The following is a 24,178-nucleotide window of genomic DNA, read 5'->3' as shown; positions in this document are numbered from 1 at the left end:
CATGGGATATGCCTAATGAATAGATGGTGCATTAAAGAGGACTCCACTTGTCAGAAGGAGATATATCTCCTGTTTGTAGTATAGCGCAGTACCATAAATGTATTGTAGAGAGTAGACAAGAGGAATTATAAAGCAACTGGCATGGGTCAATGAATTTATAAAGTGCATCAATGGCTCCTGCAAGATCATGATTTGTAAGGAAAATGTTACTTACACTGTAAGAATCTGTTTGTGGCATGTAGCGCTGTAGATTCACATCATTTGCATACTCCTGCCATCTAATGTTGGGTCCGGATGTGTGCAAATTGTTTTTCTTCTAATAAGTCTTTCGAGTCACGAGGCAGTGTGACTCCTCCTCTTGCTGGTAATATGCATGGTCATCGACTCCATTGTTATATTGTTCAACCGCATGGTGGGTGAGAATGGAATGTGAAGCAAAGCAAAGTAAAGAGAGATGTCTAAGCAAAAGAGGAAAATGAGATAGTAAAAGAGACTACAAACCAGGCGTCTGGTGAGGAGGTTGGGCACATGTGAATCTACAGAACTACATGCCACAATGCTTACAAGTTAAGTAACATTTTCTGTTCAAGGCATATGTTGCTGTAGATACACATGCTGTGCAAAGACTGTAAATCAGCCCTCCAAAAAAAGCGATGGCTAGCTTGTGGATGTTGTAGTAGATTGAAAAATTATACAAAGTACTACTTGGCCAACATTAGCTTGTTGTGTGAGCTGGTACACCCACAAAGTAATGTTTTGTGAAAGTGTGAGGTGTGGACCAAGTAGCTGCTTCACATATGTCAGCTATTGGGATGTTCTCCAGGAAGGCCATAGAGGCAGTATTCTACTGTGCAGAGTGGGTGCTCGGAAGACTGGTCAGAGTCTTCTTAGCATGAACATAGAATGTTTGGATGTATTTAACAATCCATCTAGCAATGCTTGACTTGGATAGAGTCTTCCCTTTGTTGGATTTGGAGAAAGTGACAAAAAGTTGCTGTGTTTATCTAAATGATTTAGTTCTATCAGTGCAATACTTGATGACTCGCTTTACGTCCAAAGTATGAAGAGTCCGTTCTGCAACAGAATCAGGTTGGGGGAAAAAGATAGGAAGTTCAATAGGTTGGTTAGGGTGGAAGGTAGAAACCATCTTAGGGAGAAAAATTCCCTGTAGCTCACTGGCACCCCTGAGTGAAGTGATAGCATTAAGGAATGCCACCTTCCAAGAGAGGAACTGAAGGGGGCAGGAGTGGAAGGGTTCAAACAAAGCGCCCAAGAGCCTTGTTCCACGTCGGGCCAGAGGAACCCGAGGAGGAACAACCCTTTTGAGACCCTCTATAAATGCTTTAATGACTGGAATCCTGAAGAGAGGGATGTGCAGTCTATTCTAAAGGTAGGCAGCCACAGCAACCAATCGAAGACATATGTATGTGAAGGCTGACCAGAAACCAGCTGATGTAATACGTAGCAATGTCCTGCAATGTGGCTTCAAAAGGATCAGCTTGTTTTTTGTGACAGTACAAATCTTTTTGACTTTGTCGCATAGTAGGCCCAGGTGGTAGGTCTACATGTTTCCTTAAGAATACTCATGTGATCTGGAGAAAGGTTGAGGTATCCAAATTCTATGACCTCAGGAGCCAGATCATAAGTTTCACCGTGCCCGGATCTGGGTCCCTGATTTTTCCATTATTATGTGCAAGAACATCTGGCTTGTTGGGGAGCCTCTCATGTGGAATGAGAGAGACTTCGAGCAGAGTTGTGAACCATAACTGGCGAACCCATGTGGGAGCCACCAGGATGAGTATAAGGGACAACTGCCGAAGCTTGGGTACCACAATAGGAAGGGAGAGGTCGAACAGCATGGGCAAATATCCCTGACCTCCTTATCAAAAGTGCATTGTCCATGGACTGCGGATGTAGGAACCTGAAGGCGTAGTTTGGGCATTTGGTGCTTTCTCCGATTACGAACAGGTCTACTTCTGGAAAGTATAATACTCCTTAGCACACGTTAGGTAGAGTTGCGAAATTTCTGGAGACGTCACAGCCGACACGTGTTTCGTCGTTGAGGGAATGTAACCCACGCTGCCAATCCTTATCGTGCGAGAGACTGCACGATAAGGATTGGCAGCGGGACTATAATCCAGGATATACAATGAACTGAAAACAGCTTGTGATACATCGACCGGCACACCGGTAAATACGATTGAGATAACCAGAAACAAAGTCCCCAAGCAGAACCCCACTGAGGGTTGGAATTATCACCTCAACAAATAGAAACCGACAATTTGGAGAATAGCCTAGAAAAAGTCGTGGGTTACATTCCCTCAACGACGAAACACGTGTCGGCTGTGACGTCTCCAGAAATAAACTACAGCATCATCAAACCTGAATACAAGGAACTGAAATTATTGTTAACTGTATGACTGATGTATGGTGGAAACACATGTGAACTTTCGCAACTCTACCTAACGTGTGCTAAGGAGTATTATACATTTTGTGGCTCCGGCCAAACCAGAAGAGTAAAAGTGGTTCTCTTTTCCTTGTAGCACCGTATCTTATACTAGCAATCATGCGAGTAATAGCAAGGTGTACATTCCTCTGAGGCGCCATAACCTAGCCAAATACCACTAACCCAGTATAAACAGCTACTTCTGGAAAGTCTCACCTGCGGAAGAAGCAAAAGAGCACATACAGGTGGAGCTCCCACTCAGGGACTTTTTGCCGTACCCTGCTGAGAAGATCGGAAAAGTTGTTGTCCATTCCTGGAAGGTACTTGGCTAGCAAATGAATTTTGTGACAGACAGTCCTCCGCCAAATGCTTAGGATAACAGCGAGAGTTGTGGTGAGCGTGTACCCCCCTATCAGGTGAGGTAGGAAAGCCTTCAATCCTATATGGATGGCTAGAAGTTCCAAGTAATTAAAATGGAGACCCTGCTGTACGGGCTGCCATAGGTCTTGAACATTCAGATCCTGAAGATGGGTCCCCCATCACTTAAGGGAGGCGTCCGATGTGCCAGTCCTCTGCAGAACAGAGCTGAGGAATGGCCACCCCTGGAACAGGTTGCAGGTGTTCAACCACTACAGGGAGCTACAAGTGCACCGGCCGATCAATACTAGATCATCCCAATGGCCCTACACTTGAAACTAATGTGGCGCTAGGCATTCCAGCAAAGGAGACACGTGTAACTAATACAGGAGGAAATGGATGGAAGAAGACATGCCTAGCGCGGTATAACAATGAACCAAACATCCTAAAGTCTTGAGAAGCTAGTACAAACAGATGCTGTTTGACCCACAAGTGCTTCAGAGACACTGTCTGCCCGCCCGAGCTGCCACGAGCATTGATACTTCTGCTGCGGTTCCATTTGCTATTGCTGGCCCGCGGCCACCTGGGCCCAGCTTGAATCCCGTTTGACCCACGGGTTGGGAGCCCGATTCAGGTGTGCCGGGGAGTGGGAAGCTGGCCCATCTGGAAGGAGAGAGGTGGGCGGCGCAGGAGGTCATACATTCCCAACGACACCATCTAAGTAGTCGATGAGAACAGCTGAGCACCTCAGTACAGAGTAAATGTGAGGAGACGTTGATACCTTGACATCAGCCGCTGTGCAGAGTCTCCCGAATCCACTCTTATACCCATGTGGGGAACAGCAGACGTACAGGGCCGAAGCGACTTGGCCAGCTTTAGGCATGGCTGGCCTGCCTGCCATGGCACAGCAGCACCGGCTTCTGTAATTCCGGTGAGAAGGCAGCGGCAAAACCTCCAGGGATGCCAGAACAGCACTGAGGGCTGCTACAAGATGGTAAAGGTGTGACAGGCCCACTCCAGCAGCTCCTTCCCCACAAGCCCTGCAATAGCCAGGCCGCAGCACCAACCTCACGCCCCTGTTCACCATATCAATTGCACTGCACCGCGCTCTCAGCAGCTCACTTTCAGTTCCGTTCTGGGCCTGCCAGGTCTGCTGTCACCAGTAAGACCCGGGGGATCATGGCGAGGCGTGGATGTGAGGCATGGATGCAGTACTAACACAGCAGCCACACGGTTGAGCCGGAGGGTGGCAGAGATGGTAGGACCAGGCTCCAACGTGGTTTGTCTCTCTCGGTGTGCTCCCCTGCCTCACCAATTGACGCACCAGTCACCATTGTTATGGAAGGAGAAAGTAAAAAAGAGCCATGACCCAGATACAACCTCGTCCACACCAAGCCTGCACACAGTTAGCAGGAGTCAACTCTTGCCCTCTCAGTACTCACATTATCTACATCAACCTACATAATTTGCTGCAAGTCACAATAGATGCCCCCTAGCAGCCTTTAGAATTGCGAAAAGTTGGCAACACCTGCCTTCCAGCCAGGAACGCACATCCTCCAAGTCACCCCCTAATATTACAGCAAGAGGCCTTATTATGCAGCATTTTCAGGACCCTTATGTCTTTGGTAACTTATTCTCCAAAAATTCCTCAGCAAACTCCTTAACCAACATAGGCAGCAAAAGGTGATGCTGCCTAATGACTGTTCAAGTAAGAATCTGACACAGAGTTCGAAGAGCTCTAGCAGGGAAATGCAGGTAAGGCTGCATGGGTCTCCAGGGAGTACTAATCATCTCTATCAGCATTGCCCGATAAAAACGTAAACCCCCCACCCTCTCCCCCCGGACCAAGAACCCCTAAAGCAGGTACAAATAATACCCGACAACCCACTTAACTTTGATGTTCCAGCAAGAAGTTTGCAGAGTAATTACCACAAAAAAGACACCAGCCCAACTCGCCCATACTTCTGTCTACTTCTCCTGATCTGATCAGCCCAAGATTGACTATGATAGATACCACCAAGCACAATTATGGCCTGGGCAACCTCTCCGCATCCTTTGACCATAATTTGTGATCCAAGATTGAAAAAACACTGAAGCTTAAGCCAAAGCTGCTCAGAACACCGCACACAAACAGACAATCTTCCTCCGACACCCAAGACATCAATGGGACCGCAAACCTGCAACTGACTTCCATTTGTGCAGCACAAAACACAACGGCCAGAGCACGGATATGGCAGCCCACCAAAATGGAACTCCAGATTGACCTCTTACAGTTGATCGCACCTCAGATCTGAGCGGCTAGATAGACCAAATGGACATCAAAATTCAAGGCATTCTCGAAGACAGGCTGTACTCTTCTCAGGCGCATCCATCATCGACAAATTGGCCAGACTCCCAGAGGTCCTAACAGAACTCATTGTCATAGTCAAATGTAAAACCGATCCCCTTCACGGACAACATGCCCTCCGAACACGTTGATAAAAAAACAGCAACTGAAGACACAAAGGCCACACCTCATCTGAACAGTAAACATAAGAGATAGCCCTTAGTTAAATCCCCACACTAAAAGCACAATGTCCCCGCAAAATCAACTACCTCATAACAGTAGCCCTAGAGACCTAGAGGCCTAGAGACCAGCTAAAAGTAGACATAAAGGAGGAACCTCCTAGCTCATCAGAGTCTGGTGCGTCACTCTCCAGGAGAACGAAGAAAACATTAAAGAAACAGCATAAAAGGGCCAAATAGGCCAAAAGAGTGGCGTCTCTGATAACCACTAAAAATCGGGACCCACCTGCAGAATGCGACTCTACTCAGTTGTACCCAATAATCACCACCAAGGCAGGCACTAACAACATGAAAAAACTTCCTTTAACAAGACCAGCCCTTAACCCCTTCGGCGCTGCGCGAATTCTCCCACTGTGCCGGTGAATTAACCCCTTGGCTGCGGGGCACATTCCCCTGCTGTGTGGGGGGAGGGAGGGCGCGCACAGCGCTCTGGTGCTCATGACGAGCTCAGTTCGTCATGAGCCACGGTTCTCATGTGCTCATGATGAGCTGAGCTCGTCACGACCACGCCCGTTTAATGGAACGTTCGGCACAGCAGGGGAATTAGCCCCTCGTGTGAGCGTTCCAACAGTCATCACGAGCTGAGCTCGTCATGAGCATGGGAGGGGTTAATAAGTGGGCTGGATTCGGACGGCCCTCGGCCGTCCTCAGCCCACGCCCACCGTGACGTTGGACGGAAAAGGGGGCCGTCCTGAGCCATCGAAGAGGTTAAGACAACCCATCTCACAGTGGATAACAAAGAAATGAAAATCTCGCTGAAGTAAGCTCAGCCTCCAAGACAACTCCTTTTCAACCGACAAACAACGAAAGAGTGGTGCAAGCCCCCAAGCCACATTAATCCACGAGCCATGCACAGACTCCAGTAGGTAACCTAGCAAGGCCCCATATAATATAAACACATCCCCAAACTGCCAGCCCAGCATTTGGTCAAACCCTGGACCCACCCAAAATGTGTCTACAACATCGGGAACCTTGGGTATCAACCCAATCAATGCTTCCCCGGCACACCAGGCCACAACACTGGAAACAACCCACTCAAAGGCAAGCATGTGTCGTAATTTAGCAGCGATTAGATTAAGCATTAGCAGAAGACATCCTGTATTTAGAGACTATCTTGTCTTTCTATGGAATCCATTTTGTATTTGGCAGCCATTTTAGATGGCCATGTGCTCACCATGTACTCAGTCCTATCTTGCTGTTCTCTGCTTGGTATATTTAGCCTCTTCCTTCTACTTTGCACATGCTCAGTTGTGCTTGCAGCTGCTAATATTCTGTAACTGTCAGGATGTGCTTGCTAGCATTGGCAAAACTGTTAGCTCCTCCTACTTGTCGACTGTGCATTTTCTGTATGACCATCTATGTGTGTAACTCTTCTTATGTGCACTTGTACTGCCCTTTTTTAGCCCCTGTGAGGGTATATAAGAGATACTGTGGCCTTCAGTCCTCAGACCATCTCATACAGAGTGCTGCGGCTTCTGTGTGACATGGCCTCACTTGTTGTAATTTAATAAATATGTTTCTCTTGATTACAGATTCTGTGCCAATTTTTTCATGCTGCTTTAAAGGATCAGGTGTTAGTGCAAACCCCTGAGATGGGATTTTTGATTTCCATCATTTGGCGCGCCAACTTGGGGCTCATCAGAGCGGTGACTATCTGAAGGAGCGGTCAGGAGACAGAAGTTTACTGAGGAAGACAAGGCAGGATTCTACTAAAGGAGGTACCAATTCTGGGGGTTCTTAGTCTCTGTAGCCCAGTCTACTTCTGATCTTACTGATTTTTGATCCTCCACATGATGGCACCCCTGACTGAGAACATTTCTGGCGTGAATATTTTAAAAGAAAAGACTGTTAGGTCATTCAAAACTTGGCAGATAGAACCTGGACGCTCGTGCTTGGTAAGAACCATTTTATGGTAATTACTGTGAGCTTATGGTAGCCAGTGACTCGCAAGGCAGTTTTAGGATACGCTTGCTGTGGCTTATGGATATGGATATGGATATGTATGGATGATCGATCATATTTATGATATGGATTATGTGATATATGCGTTGCAACACATGTAGGCAGGTAATGTGGAGATGTTTCTCCATTTATGGTTATGAGCGGCGCAATGATTAAGTGCCATTTCAGATTATGATAATGCATATTTTGCATTATGTTTGTTTGCATGCCTGTTCCAAACTCACATGTAAAATGTGTAGTTTTATGAGAGGTACCATAGTGAGATATGAATTGAATTAGCCGGCTTCCCCTAGAGGGAAAACTTAAAATAGGTTTTAGGTATGAAAACATATTTCTTCCTTGGTGAAATTTTTCCCCAGGGAATTTAAATATGCCCATAATACATATGAGGATCCTTTGTTCTGTCGAATTTTATGTATGAAGATATGCAGAGCGGTTTTTGGTGTTCTGCCAGCCTGAATTAGTGAATTGAAAGTATTTCTACTTCAGTTTTTAGAATACTGTTGAGAATAGGGTTTCTCCTTGTAAATATGACTTACAACTGGGATTTACATAGGTGGTTTGGATGCAGTCTGTGAGCTGTCTTTTGTTTCTGGCTTTAGTGTTGACCCATGGTTTAAAAGGTGTGTTTAAATGTCTAGCTGGTTTGTGGTTTTTTTCCCATTCATGTAACTTTTGCTTGTACATTGCGTCGTCGCTATTTATGAAACATGGCTAAAGCGCGCTGTATTGTGTGTCTTTTCTGTTTTACCCCTTTCTGTTTATGTCTGAACTGAGCTCATATGTATTTTTGTGGTTATTTTTGATGTTTTCAGTCTGTTAAACATAATGTTAGATTAATTAATATTGGATAAAAATTCGATAGAAATTCAGGAGTGACCTATGTGATGTGCTAACATAACTATATGTTGCTCTTTAAAGTTATAGGGTAAGGAATAGCGCACATGTACAATTGTTAAATGTTTAAGGGATAAACTTAAAATTCTTATTCACTAGGAATATTAAAGGCCTACAGCAGAAAAATGAAATGGTGTGTTTTTGTAGACAACACACTCATAGCATGTTTACTTGATATACATTGCATTAAGATGCTTACAGGCAAAACAGTTTAGCTGGAGGGAGTTTTTTTTGCACTCGAAATGTGTATTCTTAAACACGCATTTCAAAGCTTGGAATGTCTGTTTTTAGTAAGGCTGCCTCCAGGAAATTTAACACTGGGTAGGGCCTGCCGTCAAGGGCACAGCTGTTATTTTCGCAGGCCTCGTTTATTTAGCCAGGACTTCTTCCTTAGTTAAACGTGCAACTTTGCATCTCAGAGTGTTATTTTGGAAGCAAGGTTTACAAAAATAAGGTTAATTATTTGTATCACAGACAGACATTTCAATTTCGGTTTTCCTTCTCTTTTAGCATTTTTCTCGTCAGCACATGTCTGGCTCTGTTGCTAAAATCTTTGTCCTTTTCAAACAAAAGTAGCACGAAGTTGACGAGCTTATGTACTTAGGCTTGTGAATAGTTGCTCTAAAAACATAAGCAAGGGGCAGATTTAGAATAGGGATGCAGCTTGGTTTTAAGATATAGGATTATTACAAAAACGAAATATGGAGAGTAATTTTTTAATTATGACATAAAAAAAAATTTTTGGGAAAAAAAGAAGTGCTTTTTAAAATCGTTTTTTGATATTCATAAAGCTTAATACTCATACTGTGACCTCCTAGCATTATAATTTAATTTAAGTTGTGCAGTACTGCATAATGAGGACATTTATGTATGGGACCTTCACTTGGCGCAGGCGTAAGAAGTCATTTTTTTTAAAGATTTACATGAGATATGTCTAAGTCCGATTTCTGCAATCTGTACAGAACAATCTGAGGATGATTAATATGTAACACAAGTATATGTTATTTATTTTTAAGTACCTCAAATTGCAAAAACGATATTGAGTTAAATAGACCATTTTAAAAGGCTTTCTTGCCATTTAAACTAGTTTTATAATGCCTTAGGCTTCAGTGAATGCATACATTCAAGTATAATACAAATGTGCACGTTTGCTTTTTCATAGCTTAGTGAGTTAATGTGCCCAGCGCAGAGGCTTATGTTTAATATCAGGGTTGAAAGTTTTTGACTTCAGCCTGGCCTACTGAGCCATTCATTCATTTAAGGTTGATAAAATGTGTAGCATTGCATGGCACAGTGACACACATTTATTCTGAAGCTGGTATGGTGTGTTATGTTCCATAAATTATTCACAGGCTCTGAGAATAAATAAATTGTAGTTCTCTAAAAGAAGTAATATATTTAAAATGTCTTTTTTTAAATAGGGTTGATTATTGCACAGACTTGCAGAGACTTATTGTCTTTGTCAGTTTCACAGGGAGGTTACAAGAAAGCTTGGTGCTCCAGCCAGATTTTGACCTTTACGTCAGTGTGGTGGGGGCTTAGGAGTATGTGACAACAAATGGTGAAATGATTGCTTGGAAAAGCGTCACGCAAAGGAGCCATTCACGTCGACATTTGAAGAGTGCATTCCTGACACGGCTTTTTATAAACAGCAGGGCCTAAACTGGGGGGTTGGTGTAAGGGACACGCAGAGGCTGTGAAAGAGTTTTTGCTTAAGATATTTTGTACAGTTACAAAAACTGGGTGGTTCTACTTGAGATTTTGCGTGATATGTGAAGTATTGGCTGTATGATGAAACAAAGATGTGTTTTCATGACTTCTTTGAAATGAATTATTTGTGCATTTTCATGTTTTTTGCATTTCTTCCATGAATTTTCCCTGCTTTTCCTGTGTGTCTGACGCGACACAGTAAGTTATATTTGACAAGCTGATCTTCACTGACTGCTTGATCTGCTGTCAAAAGGGTGAGGATGGATTAAAAGAAGGTGTTATTTAGGTATAAGTCTGACAAAATTAAAATGGGCCCAAATGGTTTTTTTTTAATGTTATTGGAGTGTTTATTGTGCAGAAAGTGCATGAAATGGTGTTGCATGCTATTGTGTTTTTCTGTGCTTAGGTATACAGCAAAGTATATCTGATGGCTTGGCATGACATGTCCTATATTATGTATGTTTGTGATCCATGTTGTTGCTTTTGTAAGTTTTGCTGTGTTGTGAAGGGATGACATGACTATGTATATCCTTTGAGCAACAGTGGTTAAAACTTGTTAAGTAGTAAAACTTGCTGATACTAAATTATGATATATGATATTGTTATATTGTGAGCAAGAACAGACAGCACTTCACCAAGTGCATGCCTATGTGGTTATAATATATACAGCAAAGTGTGCCACCTTTAGTCGTTACTGCTCTTTTCCCTTAAGGAAAAGGCAGCCTCACATTTATATTTCCTTGATTGGACCTAAGGAAGCAATTATAGATCTGTGACTCTTATGCAAGGTGACCTAATTTCTATATAGTATTAGTTAAATGATGTTCTGTCTTAAAAGGAAACCAGGTTTCATTTTCCCCGAGAAAGGAAGGAATGGGATCACTAGCTGAGATTACCGTAGATGGTGTAGTGGCCAGCGGTAGAGTTATAATATGTGTACTATTTTTGACTTTTTTGTATCACCCATGCTCTTGGCATTATGTCACAAACTTGATTGTCACCCAAGTCATTTTTTGTCCTTCCTATAGATTTTTCTTTTGCTGCTTCTCCCCTGATTGATGTCACATTGTGCCTAGTTTTTGGGGATTTTAGCTGTGTTCTAGTCCTATTTTCTTTTTCGTTTTTCTTTCACCATTTAGAGGTTTACATTTCCAGACTACAGTGATGTATCAGGTTCCTCTATAATATGTGTAATTCCCTTTTGTATGACCAAACTGGTTTTCAAAATTTCTTCAGGCCTACTCTGATGTTTTCTAGTCTGACTGTTAGGGTAGTGATAGATTATAGTAAGATCAGTTGTCCACCTCAATAGGAGATACTTTCACGAGTATTTAGTATGACAAATTTAAATGCCTATTCTAATTTGGTTTTTAGTTCTTTTTTCCCTGCTGCTTTAATTTTTGGTGGGATCAGATGTGTCCTAATCATAGAAATACCAGACCTCTAGTTCTTGTCTGTTGTTTCTACATTGCTATTAGCTTTTGTATTGTATAGTCCACCTGACGCACAATTAGTCTACATGTCCCTGATAATCTGTATTATGTGATTTCTCTTTTTGAGGTGTTCTAGATAAGGAATTTAGGAACACCTGCACTTAATAATTGAGGAAAGTGTGCTTGCCCCCTTAGACAATGCCACTATGTGTGAAGACATCCATTATGTAGTTGTCTACCTTTAGATGGATGAGGGTATGCTCTCACATGGAAACCCAATTGAAGAGGCTAGAGGTGCTGTTTTACCTACTACCTTTTGTCTTTGTACTCTATGACAATGACAGTATTTTGTTTTAGATCACTATAGTCCCATGGTGTATGGCCACTCCTTTGAAGATTGCAGGACACCTGCTTGCAAATCCCCTGCAATGAATTGTTTTTTGTATACTTGCCAATAGGTCCAGCCTGTGTTTTTCTTTACTCTCACATAGATAGATGGAAGTGGTTCTTGGGTGCCTTGCTAATATATGGGGCATCCCAAGACTAGGAAGTATTTTCTAACACTCTGTTGATAGACTGTTTCTGTGCCTTGTCTAAAGACAATTTGTTCTGTCCACCAATAGATATTTGCTGCTGTACAAACCACTACCAGAGGGGCCCGGACATCAGATTCAGCCTGGGGAGTCAGCGTCAGCACCAGTGCAGATTGAAGCCAAAGTGAAGGTAACCAGCACAAGCATTGCTGGCAACTAGGACCTCAGTGAAGGCGGAAGCCCTGTGATTAAGTGTGTACCCCTGCCACTGTTTTGAGCGAAAGACGGGGTCACAAATCAGAAAGGAGAAATCGTGGATCATGCCCAGCTGAGAGTCACAGACCGACCAGAATGGCAAGGAGGTTTTGCTTGAGGTGACCCCTTCTGAAACAAGGGTTGCTTCAGAGATCCTAGAATCAGGCCTCTGATTTCTGGTCCTAAAGTGAATACAAGTTTGCACCTTTGTTTGTTGGTCAAGAGATACCTGGGTACACTGGATGCAAATGTGTAGCCCCAACGAATGAGCAGTGCGCCAGCAGAGCAATATAGGAGTTAGGGAAGGACTTGAGATTAGGGTTCAAGTGCTGTGTCTCTGGTGCCTGTTAGATTGAAGTGAAGAGAAGTGGTGCACTGTTTGAGACACTGGACAGGATCGCTAAGAGCATTTGCCTGTTGGGTGACTGCCCTATCCTGAAAGAAGAGACTTTTTTCCTTGAAACTGGACTGTGATTCTTGAGTTGCGAGTTGTGCAGCTCCACCGTGGAAACAACAAAGAGCCTGCCTGTGAGGCTCAAACGGACACAGGGAGAAGACTCCCCCTCTGGTTGGTTGTACAACGGCTTCAATTTCCCAAAGGACTTCTTCTTTTTGTCAATAATGTATCCCTTTTAGTTGTCCCATTTTTGAAGAGCAGTCCTTTACAGCTCTTGGTCCTAATTCCTATGGCCCTGTGTGGTCCTCCTGGTCCCAGATATGCTTGATGTTCTAGCCCTCATAAAAGGAAAATGTAACAGTCAATTGGAAAATGTTTTTATTAGATATGAGCTGTTAGCTATTCTGAAATTTAAAATGAATAGTCACTGAAATGCATAGGAGCCCTGAAAATGTCTACTAGATGATTTTAGGATTTGCTTTAGCTTAGGCCAAGAAAAATGATAATTCTGTTTATAATAGTGGCCATTGCTTTCTCCTACTGTCTGTATGTTTATTATGATCCAATGCCCGTTTTTCTTGGATTCCTGCTGATACCCTTAGTGAAATGTTTAGACTGGAAAATGCTCCCCTAGCAATGAATTAGGATATTGATAAATTGTGAAATTGAATGTACAAATATTTTCTATGTTCTTACTGGATCATGGGAATGTCTTCAGCTAATGCTGAAAGGGTCGTCTGTCGTAATTTAGCAGCGATTAGATTAAGCATTAGCAGAAGACATCCTGTATTTAGAGACTATCTTGTCTTTCTATGGAATCCATTTTGTATTTGGCAGCCATTTTAGATGGCCATGTGCTCACCATGTACTCAGTCCTATCTTGCTGTTCTCTGCTTGGTATATTTAGCCTCTTCCTTCTACTTTGCACATGCTCAGTTGTGCTTGCAGCTGCTAATATTCTGTAACTGTCAGGATGTGCTTGCTAGCATTGGCAAAACTGTTAGCTCCTCCTACTTGTCGACTGTGCATTTTCTGTATGACCATCTATGTGTGTAACTCTTCTTATGTGCACTTGTACTGCCCTTTTTTAGCCCCTGTGAGGGTATATAAGAGATACTGTGGCCTTCAGTCCTCAGACCATCTCATACAGAGTGCTGCGGCTTCTGTGTGACATGGCCTCACTTGTTGTAATTTAATAAATATGTTTCTCTTGATTACAGATTCTGTGCCAATTTTTTCATGCTGCTTTAAAGGATCAGGTGTTAGTGCAAACCCCTGAGATGGGATTTTTGATTTCCATCACATGGGCACCCGGGAGATAGTGCTAACCCCTCTATATAATATCAAAGGTCAACATGACATCCTAAACCGGGAAAAAATCTTTGTCTACTTAAACATGTACCATCTTTGGCCCATATTCGCTCAAAAGAACTTGCTTGGGTCAGGTTTTAAAATCTTTCCAGCGATGCTCATGGTGAGTCAACCCTGGTAGGCCTGTGCCAACAACTTTACACCAGGTTACTGTGCTCAAGGGATCCCTCTGTTTGCATCGTCCATGCTAGATGTGATGATCACATCACCTATATAGGTGCCACCTCGGCGCGCTGAAGTCAGTTACTTTTCACAACTTTTCACACCAGAAACGCGGAGCCATAAAGAGTACTGACATTGGTGTGTTTTTAAGAAACCAGAGCCCTGAAAGGGAACAGCCCTGACCCTAGAAGCTTTTTCGCAGAGTGGGAAGAATGGGTGGGTCAGACAGGAATCTACGTCTAGATCACGTATATTGAATAGGTGGCCTGATCTGAGGATCGGTGCTCATCTGCAGAAAATCGAAAATACCAAACTCTGCATGCCCATCCGGAGTCACAAGGATGACTGGGCCCGGTCGTTCCTGTTCTTGTTGAGAACTCTGGGCAGGAGTGGTATGGGCGGAAAGGCGTACAAGAGGCCTGAGCTTCACTCAAGATAAAAAGGGTCTCCGAGTGAGCGGCGCCTTGGAAACTTCAGCGCGCAAAACTGCTGACATTGCATATTCTCTGCGGAGGCAAACAGATCTAATCAAGGCTCTCCCTACTACTTAAAGAGACCTTACGCCACCTCCAGATGGAGATGCCATTCATGATGCGCTAGGTAGCGACGGCTGAGTTAGTCCATCCTAGCATTCAGGGAACCTACCAGGTGTTGAACCACCAGGGATATGCCCTGCAGTTCCAGCCATGTCCAGAGACACAGGGCCTCTTAACAAAGAGTCCACAACTCCATTCCGCCCCGTTTGTTGCAGAATCCCATGGCTGTGATGTTGTCTGAGAACCCTTTAACTAGCCTTCCTTTGATGGAGGGTAGAAAGGCTCAAATGCCAATCGGATCGCTCAGAGCTCCAGCATGTTGATGTGGAGTCCAGATTCTGCCGGAGACCAGAATCCTCTATCTCGACCTCTCCCAGGTGGCTGACCTATCCAAGAAGTGGAGCATCTGTCACTAAAGTGAGATCTGGTTGGGGAAGGGAGAGGGGTCTGCCACAGACCCAATCATGGTTCGTCAGCCAACACTGCAGGTCTTGAGCAGTTCCCTCTGAGATCTGGACCATGTCGGAGATATTCCCCTCATGCTCCACAAACTGTAACTTCAGGACCCACTGCAGAGCCTGCATATGCCATGCGGCATGTCATTGGCAGGATGCAGGTGGTCATGAGGCCCAGAGGCCTCAGAGTCATTCTCACTGAAATATCGGTATCATAGCCTTGATATTCTGGACTTGCCGTTTAGGAGGGTAAGTCAGAAACTGCACTGTATCCAGAATGGCTCCTATGAAAGGGAGCACCTAAGAGGGAGGCAGGTGTGCCTTTGGTACATTGATAGTGAACCCCAGCGAATGCAGAAGGTTTGTTGTAGTCTGGAGGTGAGAGATGACAGCCTTGGGCAAGCCCGCCTTCAGCAGCCTTTCGTGGAAATAGGGAAAGACTGGTACCCCTGAGCTGCGCAGATGAGCTGCGACCACAGCCATCACATTAGTGAACACCTGAGGGGTGCTAGTAAGGCTAAAAGGGAGCACAGTGAACTGAAAATGCTGTGGCCTACCATAAACCACAAGTAGTGCCGATAGCAGGCAGGACGGGAATGCGGAAACAGGTGCCCTACAAGTCCAACACTACCATCCAGCCTCCTGGGTCCAGGACAGAGAGGACCTGAGCTAGATTGAGCATTTTGAATTGATCCTTTCTGAGGAAGTAGTTGAGAGCTCATAGATCTAGGATAGGACGAAGTCCCTTGTTTTTTTTTTCGGGACCAGAAAGTAGCAGGAATAGCAGCCACAACCTACTTTTGGCTTCAGAACCCTCTCTATGGCTACCTTGGCCAAGAGAGTCATGATTTCCACCTGAAGCAAAATTAGATGTTTCTCTGTCAGCCTCTCTTAAGATGAAGGAATGGGGGGAGAGGTAGACTTGAAGGAGAGGGAGTATTCCCTTCTGGCTATCTGGAGGACCCACCTGTCTGTTGTGATGGTCTACCAGTGGTGGAAGTGATGGCTGATCCTGCCACGAACTGGCCATCTATGATCTATAAGGGAAAGACTAGGAGGATTTGGAGGCTGAGGCTACATGGGTAGTGGACTGACCCGAGCTCTGGTTGCTTGACCCACAGGGTTAGAACGAGCCACACCCTCAGCCGCATGGAGGTTGTGGAACTTAGGTGGTCTTGTGGCTGGGAAAGGCTTGGCACGGCTGTGAGCCCCTTCCATAGCCACAAAAGTGGAGAAAGGCAGACTGGGGACATGTGGCCACTGAGAGGCCCAAGGAATTGGCTGTAGCCCATGAGTCTTAAGCACCATGTTTGACTTGTCTCCGAAGAGACGGCTGCAATCAAAGGGCATTTCCTTGAGAGAGGCCTGGACATTCCACGAAAAGCCAGATGTTCTCAACCAAGCATGGCGTCGAACAGCTACCGTCGATGACATCGCTCTGCTCAGTGAGTCAGTCATGCCAAGACCACAAGAGATGGCGAAGTTTATTGCTCCCCGCGCACCAACAGTGGGAAAGGGATATGGATGTCGCGATGGTGGCTGAGAGGGCAGTGTACATTCATAGAGGATGTCCCAAAAAATGGTCCAAAATATGGGGGAGGTGGAATAAATTTAGGGGGAATGTGTGCAAACCTCCACAGACTGATGTAACTCCTGAGACCAGCCCGTGAATAATGCTGGGATGTGATCAAAACGGGGTGGGTGCAAGACATCGAGAAAGGGAGGGAGAGCGGTTGAAGGGATTACTGTCAAGTGATGTATTTCTATGGTAGTCAGCTTGATGAGATTGAGGTGTTTATCGTAATGTGTGTTATGTACAAACAAACACTGATGGAGAGATCGATTGTATTGTTTATAAAGATATCAATGTAAGAAAGGCAATAAAACCAAATTAAATAAAAAAAAAACCTGGGAAAGAGATGGCGAAGTTTGCTGCATCTCTACCGTCTGACACTACTTGGGAGAGGATGAGCTAAGCCTTCTCTGGGACCTGGGGGCAACACTTGGACAACTGTTTCCCACAGGGAGTGGGAATAATGCCCCCATAAGCATGCAGTGTTCACCGACCAAAATGCAAGGCTGGGGGAAGAAAAACATTTCTTACCCCAACCATCCAGTCTCTTGAATTCCCTGTCTGGGGGAACTGAAGAGAATGCGCTATGGGAGGTAGGGTGGGTGGTGAGAAAGCTTGGGTCGCTCTGGTGCAGAGGGGTGGTGCAGGCAATTCTCCTATTTCACAGGAGCCCCCGTGCTGGGCTTGGACCTGGTTCCCAGAGGGAGACCTGTAAGGATCTCATTATAGGGCAGCAAGGGTTCTAAAGAGGAGGCACGAGGCTGCAGGACCTTCGTCAAGATATTAGCCTTGACCGCCATTGAAAGGAGCTGAAGGTCCAGGACTGCAGCAGCCTTTCGCACCACCAAAGCAAATGATGCTTCCTCCTCCCTCCTCCGTAGCCACAGTAGGGGGAGAAAGCATGCCAGAATCTGGAGAAGAATCCATTCTATTGGCCTCATCAGATTCCTCATACCAGTCCATTTCCTAATAAGGCTGGTCTTCTAAAGGGTCCAGCGACCCCTCCCAATCTTCTCTCACTCCTAGCCCCTCAGAATAGGGATCAGGAAATGACCTAGGACCTGGAGGTTCTGTTGGCACCGGTCGAGGCGGTACAGGCTCCAGGTTGTCTGTGATCAAAATAGGGCTGGTGCTACCAGGTGCACAAACAACGCCAGGAACATCAGATCCCATGGCGTCAGGTTCCAGAGCCGCAAGCGTGGAACCCGATGGAGCACCCTCTGTTCCCACGAGGCCCAAGGCACATAGCTTTATAAAACTCTTGAAGTTGGGCGGGGGTCAAATTGGGGAGGTGTAGAGCCGACCCAGGAAGAGGTGCCAAAAAACAAGGCCTAGAATGCCCAGGCTCCTCTGTCACGTCGGCCGACGGATGGGGAGAAGTCGAAGCGTTTGACTTTTTGGGCCTCTTCCCAAAGTGTCCCAATGATTTGGACGACGAAGACTTGGTACTCCTGGAGTGGTGTCTGGACCTTCCTCTTGAAAGGGACCATGAACGAGATAACCTAGGAGTCGCGCAACGCAGTGTTGACTGCCGGGCAGCATCTAGCTTTTGGCACCGCTCACTCAAAGTTTTCGGAGTCAGGGCACAGCAGTCGGAGCACGACTTTGAGTTGTGGTCGCGCTTCAAGCACCACAGGTAAACCAGGTGAGGGTCAATCGCCGACATGGCGTGGTGACAGGCGCCACACGGTTTGTACCCAGAAGTCTTACTAGAAATGAGGAAAAATAACTATTCACCAAAAAGGGGTCGACAAACGTTGAGCAAAGCGACAGTGGGTACTTTTCTTCACGGATCAGCTCTTAACTAGCGTGGAAAGAAAAGAACTGATATCAATGCGACAAGGTGACGCCTATATTGATGAGGCGAAAATCACCTCTGGCATGTACGATATACACGGAACTGATGATGCCACCTAACGGCATGCAGGGGTACTGCTCAAAGAAAAATCTACGGGATCCAGGGCCAGATGTATGACCATGTCATTTAGCGACTCGCCAATTGCGCACAATTGTGAGTCGCTAAATGCAATGTACAACAGTGTCTGAGACAATGTCAGCGATTCCTAATGGGGTCGCAAATTGCATGCCTCATGCATAATAATTAGGCACTCGCAATTTGCTATCCCATTAGGAATGGCTGGCTCTTCCAGTTATGGTGAACTGCTGGGCTCAGCAGACCTCCATGTCTGGGAAAGCTTTTAAATAAAGCTGTTTTTTTTTCTTAAATGCAGCCTGTTTTCCTTAAAGAAAAACAGGATGCCATTAAAAAAAGAAACATTTTACGTTTTTGTTTCATTTTTTAAGGGCAGGTATTGGGCCCTGGTTTATTGTCTAGCAGAACACTCAAGTATTTGTATTCATTTACCAATTCTAGGAGATGTGCGTCTAGAAGCCAGCAATTTTTTTCCTTTTTCTGGCTTTTTTGGACATTGTTTTTGTTTTACTTAAGTTGATTTTTCAAGGCGTTCTCATCGGGGTATCCTGAGTTACATCGAATAAAGTGTTAGTGACCTATTGGTGTTCGTCTTAAGAGGACTAAGTTGTTGGCATATAAAAGGTTAGAGATGGTTGTCATGCCAAGCTTGAGGGTGTGCGAGATGCAATTATCTAACTTTGCAGGTAGATCTGCCATGAAGAGTTTGAATAACATAGGGGTTAGGACGCAACCCTGTTCGAGCCCCTTGGTGGATGCAATGCATCTAGAAAATGCGTCCCTGTCCCGAGTTTGACCTTGACCCAGGAGTCAGTATGTAGTAACACTAGTTGTTTTAGTAGGATAGTGGTATGCCCCATCATTCCAGCTTCTGCCATAGTCTTCTTCCATCTATATGATCAAAGGCCGAGCTGTAGTCAATGAAACACAGATAAAGAAGTTGTCAGGCTTCCTTTACAGTCTGATTTATCAGTAAAATTGATGAAGTTTGCATATCTTCCACGATTCTGGATCATCCTATGAATTATGTTACCCTGCAAAGTGATTCGCAAATCTTGTTGCTGCACATGTGGATGTACAGTATGACATTATGCTTGATTTTGATGCAAATATGAATTTGTGGTTTGATCAAATTTTAATAAAGTTAATTATCCCCCCCAAAAAATCAGAGCAACTAGGCGTAGTTTTGCACGTCTGCCTTGTCCCCTGCTAGTATATTGGTGAGATTATTGAGCCTTTCCAGGAATCTGGGATTATTCCCCTGGACGAGATCTCATTGTATATTGGTTCTAGGGTTGCATTTGTATACAATTGGCAGAATCCAATTTGGGCCTGGGGCTCCTTCTGGCCTCCTTTTTTGCAATTTGCCTCATTATTTGTATTTGTTATTTTGAGGGGTAATCTCCCGAATCAAAAATGGAATAGTTGGCTATGGGTTCCTTGTCCGCTTCATAGTAATTGTCATTGTTCTCTGATTCCCGTTGTGTTTCGTTTGCCAAGCTTATCCCATGATCTTCCTCAGGACAATTCCTATCTAATCTTTGATATGAAAGTGATCGTGGAGATATTTTGCCTATTCCTCCTCTGGGAGGTAGGAGTCTATTCTATGGTGGGGAGAACGTCGTAAAGAGTTAACTGTTTGCCAGAACTTTGCATTGTTCTTGCTTTTTGATTCGTGGACAAGTTTTGACCACAACATTTCGTTCTCATGCCTCTTTATATCCCATTTCTGTTCCGTTTCCTCAGCTCACCCCGCAGGCTATTCTCCCTTTGGTGCTGGCTAGGTTTCCTTAGTATCTGATTAATTGCGTTTTTAAGTTTTATTATTTGCGGCGAGTTGTCATTTGCTGTTTTTCCCTTACTTAGTGCTACTTTTCTGGCTCCCACATTTGTCCCAAACTTCTCTCCGAGGGTGTTACAATTACCCACGTGGTGAGAGGACTCCTTTTTTGAGTGGTATTTTCGAGTAGAATGGATTTAGTTGATTCTAAAAGTTGCTCCATGAGTCCTGACTGGATTTGATCCTTTTATTGTTGGTCATGAAGTCTGTGGCAATTACTTTGATTGCTGCGTGGAGTGGGGGAGCGACTCCTCTAAAGGATACTTCTTGGGGAAGATGGCCACTCTCTGACATATCTGCTAGTCTGTATGAAGAAGCTTTGCGAAACAGTGAGAGCGTTGTAAATGTATAGTCACTGTGGGAGGCGGCAGATATCGAATAAAAGGTGGGTGCTAGTAGATGATGTTCATGGAATCGCCCATTCAGGGCTATAACGTTGGATTTCCCGTGCACTATTTAAATCCTCTAACAAATCGTCTTCACTTTGTGTAGGTGTAGATTGAAGTCTCCTGCAATTATCATGTTATCGGTTTCTTCCTCTTCTGTGATTTTTGCAGCTCGACTTGTTTGATGTTTTGCACCCTTAGTTTTATGTCTGGGATGAAGGTAGACATTTACGATTATGGTAGGGTGTTCAAGATTGTCAATTCTAATCGATGTGTTTACTGCTAATAGTTTGTTGGGCTCTAAGGGCCTGGCTGGCCCTGTTGTTACTAGTGATGTATAGATTGATAGGCCCCCTTTCCTGTGTCCAAAACTAGCTTTTCATGCGTGAGTTTGATACAGGTAATATCCCTGCAGATGGATCGGTTGGTCGGCCCATGTTTCTTGAAGAAGTATGAGATTGAAGGTTTGAAGATAGGACATTGTTTGCGAATGTATTTATTTGTTAGGCAGCTGCTGATATTCCATGTGCACATTCTAATTAGCCTAAGGTCCGGTGCATTATGGTGGTGGTGGAGACAAGCTGTCTGTCATTGGTTGGTGAGAGTGTTGAATGTTCGGGTTACTCAATCCCAATTGCCCGTTTTTGTTCCATCCGGCGACTTGTGTCTAATTCTTATTTTGTTCTTGTTGCTTTTTTGACTAGCATGGGTCGCGGATGGAGATTTGCTTCTTGCAGCCCGAGTACAGAGTATGTGATGGATTGCTGTTGGGTTCCAGCTTCTGCTAGGTTTTCAATAAGAAATGGAGTGGGGTGACCCCGGTTTGTAATAGGGCTCAATCCTTAGCCCCCATTGGTGAAAAATAGGTGAAATTCTCAATATCTTTGCTGTTGTTTCTTCTGTGGTCCACGTTGTTTTAGTTGCCTCTAGTCCTTGGGAATTGCCCGCTTGTATAAATTCTATTGATTCTAGTTCTGCTGATTCCACGTCTTCAAGGCTCTGTATGGCATGGAGGAGGCATATTATGTTGCCTATATTTAAGATGTCTCCTTTCACCCGAGATTTATATTGAGGCCGGAATATTATGCAAGGGTTGATCTTTTCCCGGAGTCCAGTTACACTGACATTGAACATCGTTGGTTGTACAGACGGCACGATGTGTGGGTTCGATTTCTGGAGGCTCCCTGAGTTCTATGCTCGTACTTGTTGTGCAGTGAGCTTCTGGTGTCACTTTTGTGACTGGTAGCGATCTTTAGTTATGGGGGATTTTCCCATCCTCAGTTAGTTAGTAGTTTTCAGCTGGCACAGTTTGCGCCAAAAGTGTGTCTGTTTTAAGCTGGGCCTAGTATTGCAAGGTTCTATTTTGTAATGGTGGAGTTGGTTTTTGACTTGTCACAGTGCCATAAGGTTGATGTTTACTTGTGCCCTTGCTCTTTGTTGGCAAAGGTCTTTCAAGTTGCCCGCTGTTGAGTGAGCATATTTTTGCTCCTTGTTGAATTGGAGTTACCCTAATTTGCTCCTCTTCCGTTGTTTTTGTGCAACAGGTTGCCCACTGAAAGCCAGTTTTTCTGTTTGCGGTGAGCTTTCTAGTGTTGTTCTCTTTCCCATCGTTTTTAATTTTGGTTTCGTTAGTGGAGGAGGAGACGGCAGTTGTTGATTAAGTTGGGTCCAATCTTCAGTAGTCTTTGTACTTGATTCCTGTGTGGTTAAGCCAGGTGCCGTGCCTTTCTTGTTTCTGCCTTTCCTTCTTTGTTTGCGGCGAATTTGCTATCCGTTTCTGCTTCCTTTGTTGGTCTCCTGAGGAGATGAGGCGAGTGCAGCTGTTGTTGCTAGTGTGATATGTGAAGTATGTTCTGTAGTTGGCCCTAATGAAAAGTTGCCAGCTAGGCGGGTCCTTTTTGTAGCTACATCCTGGTGGTATGCTTCTGACCTTGGATGTTTTATTATAGGTAAAGCAGCAGCAGCATTTGTTGTATTAGCGTTTTGCTTAAGGTCCGTTATTAGTTCTCTTAGCACGATCGCTAGTGTGGCTATCTTTTCCAATATTGGAGCACAGAAGCAGTCCGTTTCTGTGAGCGAGGCTGCTTGGGCGTGTTTTATCAGCCCATTCAGGTCAGCCAGCTTGTCGTCGATTCTGGAAACGGAGTCTGCTAAGGAATGGAGTACTGTCAGCTGCAGATCCATCTTATCAGATTGATATTGGAGGGCTATGAGTGTTATATGGTACTAAAGAGGAACCCTCAAAAGGAATCTGCTGTGAGGGCGTTAGATATTATCCTTCCTTCCTTAGGGAGAATCGGTGAGGCTTTGCAGCCTGTGCTTGTTTTTTGAGAGTAAGGCACTACCAGCTCTTCCCACTCCTTTGTTGCTAAATATGACATGTCGTATTCACTGCTTTGTGATTCCACTATGCTCTGTTTGGGGCTGCCCCTGTGTGAGAAGTGGAATGTTGTTTATACTTTGCCTGCATTGGCAGCTTAAGGTTAGCTACAGCTGATGTCCTTACCGGTGAGCTGTGCACTTGTTGTTAATGTGGTGGTCGTTGAAAAGAGAAGTCCCCCTTACGTGATTCATCCTGCTCGTGCGGTCTGTCTTGCGCTGGACCAGTGCTCAGTGTGCATGCTCTGCTTGATGTTGTATCATTTGTCTCCTCTGTTCTAAGATACTTTGTTTGCACCAGATATTTATTGCTCGTTTTCACCTGCTGGTACTCATCGCCCATCCCAATTGGCATTTGCTGTGATGGGTTGCTCGTTGGATTACTACTTGTCTCAGGGATTCCATTTAAATGGCTCTCAACCGGTTTCTTGCATTCTGGGCTTTGTTTGGGCTCCTGGGTAGATTTTGGGGGGAGCTGTTGGTCACTTTTGTGCTCAAGAGGAGATTGGGAGAGGGTCATGGGGGCAATCATTTAAAGGTGCCAGTTGTAAAAGCTGCAAGGGAGATTGTAGGCCCTATGCTTCATCATTGGTGGAATAGAGGGCAGTTCCAAGGGTCCTTCAAAAATGCAAGTGGAAAGGAAGTGACGCATTCGATGATTCAGAGTGAGGTTTTGGTGTGGTTCAGACCCTGTGGCGGCCTAGTTTTTCCGACACAGTGCACCAGGGCCATGGGGAGAGTCAAGGTTTGGCACAAGAGGAGAGAGCAGAGACTGGAGCAAAACACAGCGAAGGGCTGGGCTGCTCCCCAGAGGCCCCGGTGGTGTGGAGCCGCAGCATGTGAAGACACTCACCCTCAGGAGCAGCAAAAAGGTAGCGCAACAGTGGAGGAGTTGTCGCAGCTGCTACGGCTCAGCTCTAGCTTCCACTCCGCACTTACTCACTTCTCGTTGGAGCCATCAGCTTCGCCGGACAAGAATTGCTGGGAA

The 24,178-nt window shown here is 44.8% G+C and overlaps 1 protein-coding gene across 2 annotated transcripts in view; it reads right to left on the bottom strand.

Moving 5' to 3' along the window:
- Window positions 1–24,178, bottom strand: part of DOP1A (DOP1 leucine zipper like protein A) — a 1,012,538-nt gene that overhangs the window by 750,710 nt on the left and 237,650 nt on the right. The window lies entirely within an intron of this gene.

This window comes from Lissotriton helveticus, chromosome 6, assembly GCF_964261635.1.
Source record: "Lissotriton helveticus chromosome 6, aLisHel1.1, whole genome shotgun sequence".
In the NCBI taxonomy this organism is placed as follows: Eukaryota; Metazoa; Chordata; class Amphibia; order Caudata; family Salamandridae; genus Lissotriton; species Lissotriton helveticus.
The sequence above is the reverse complement of the archived record's forward strand: the minus strand, read 5'-3'. Positions and strand labels throughout refer to the sequence as shown.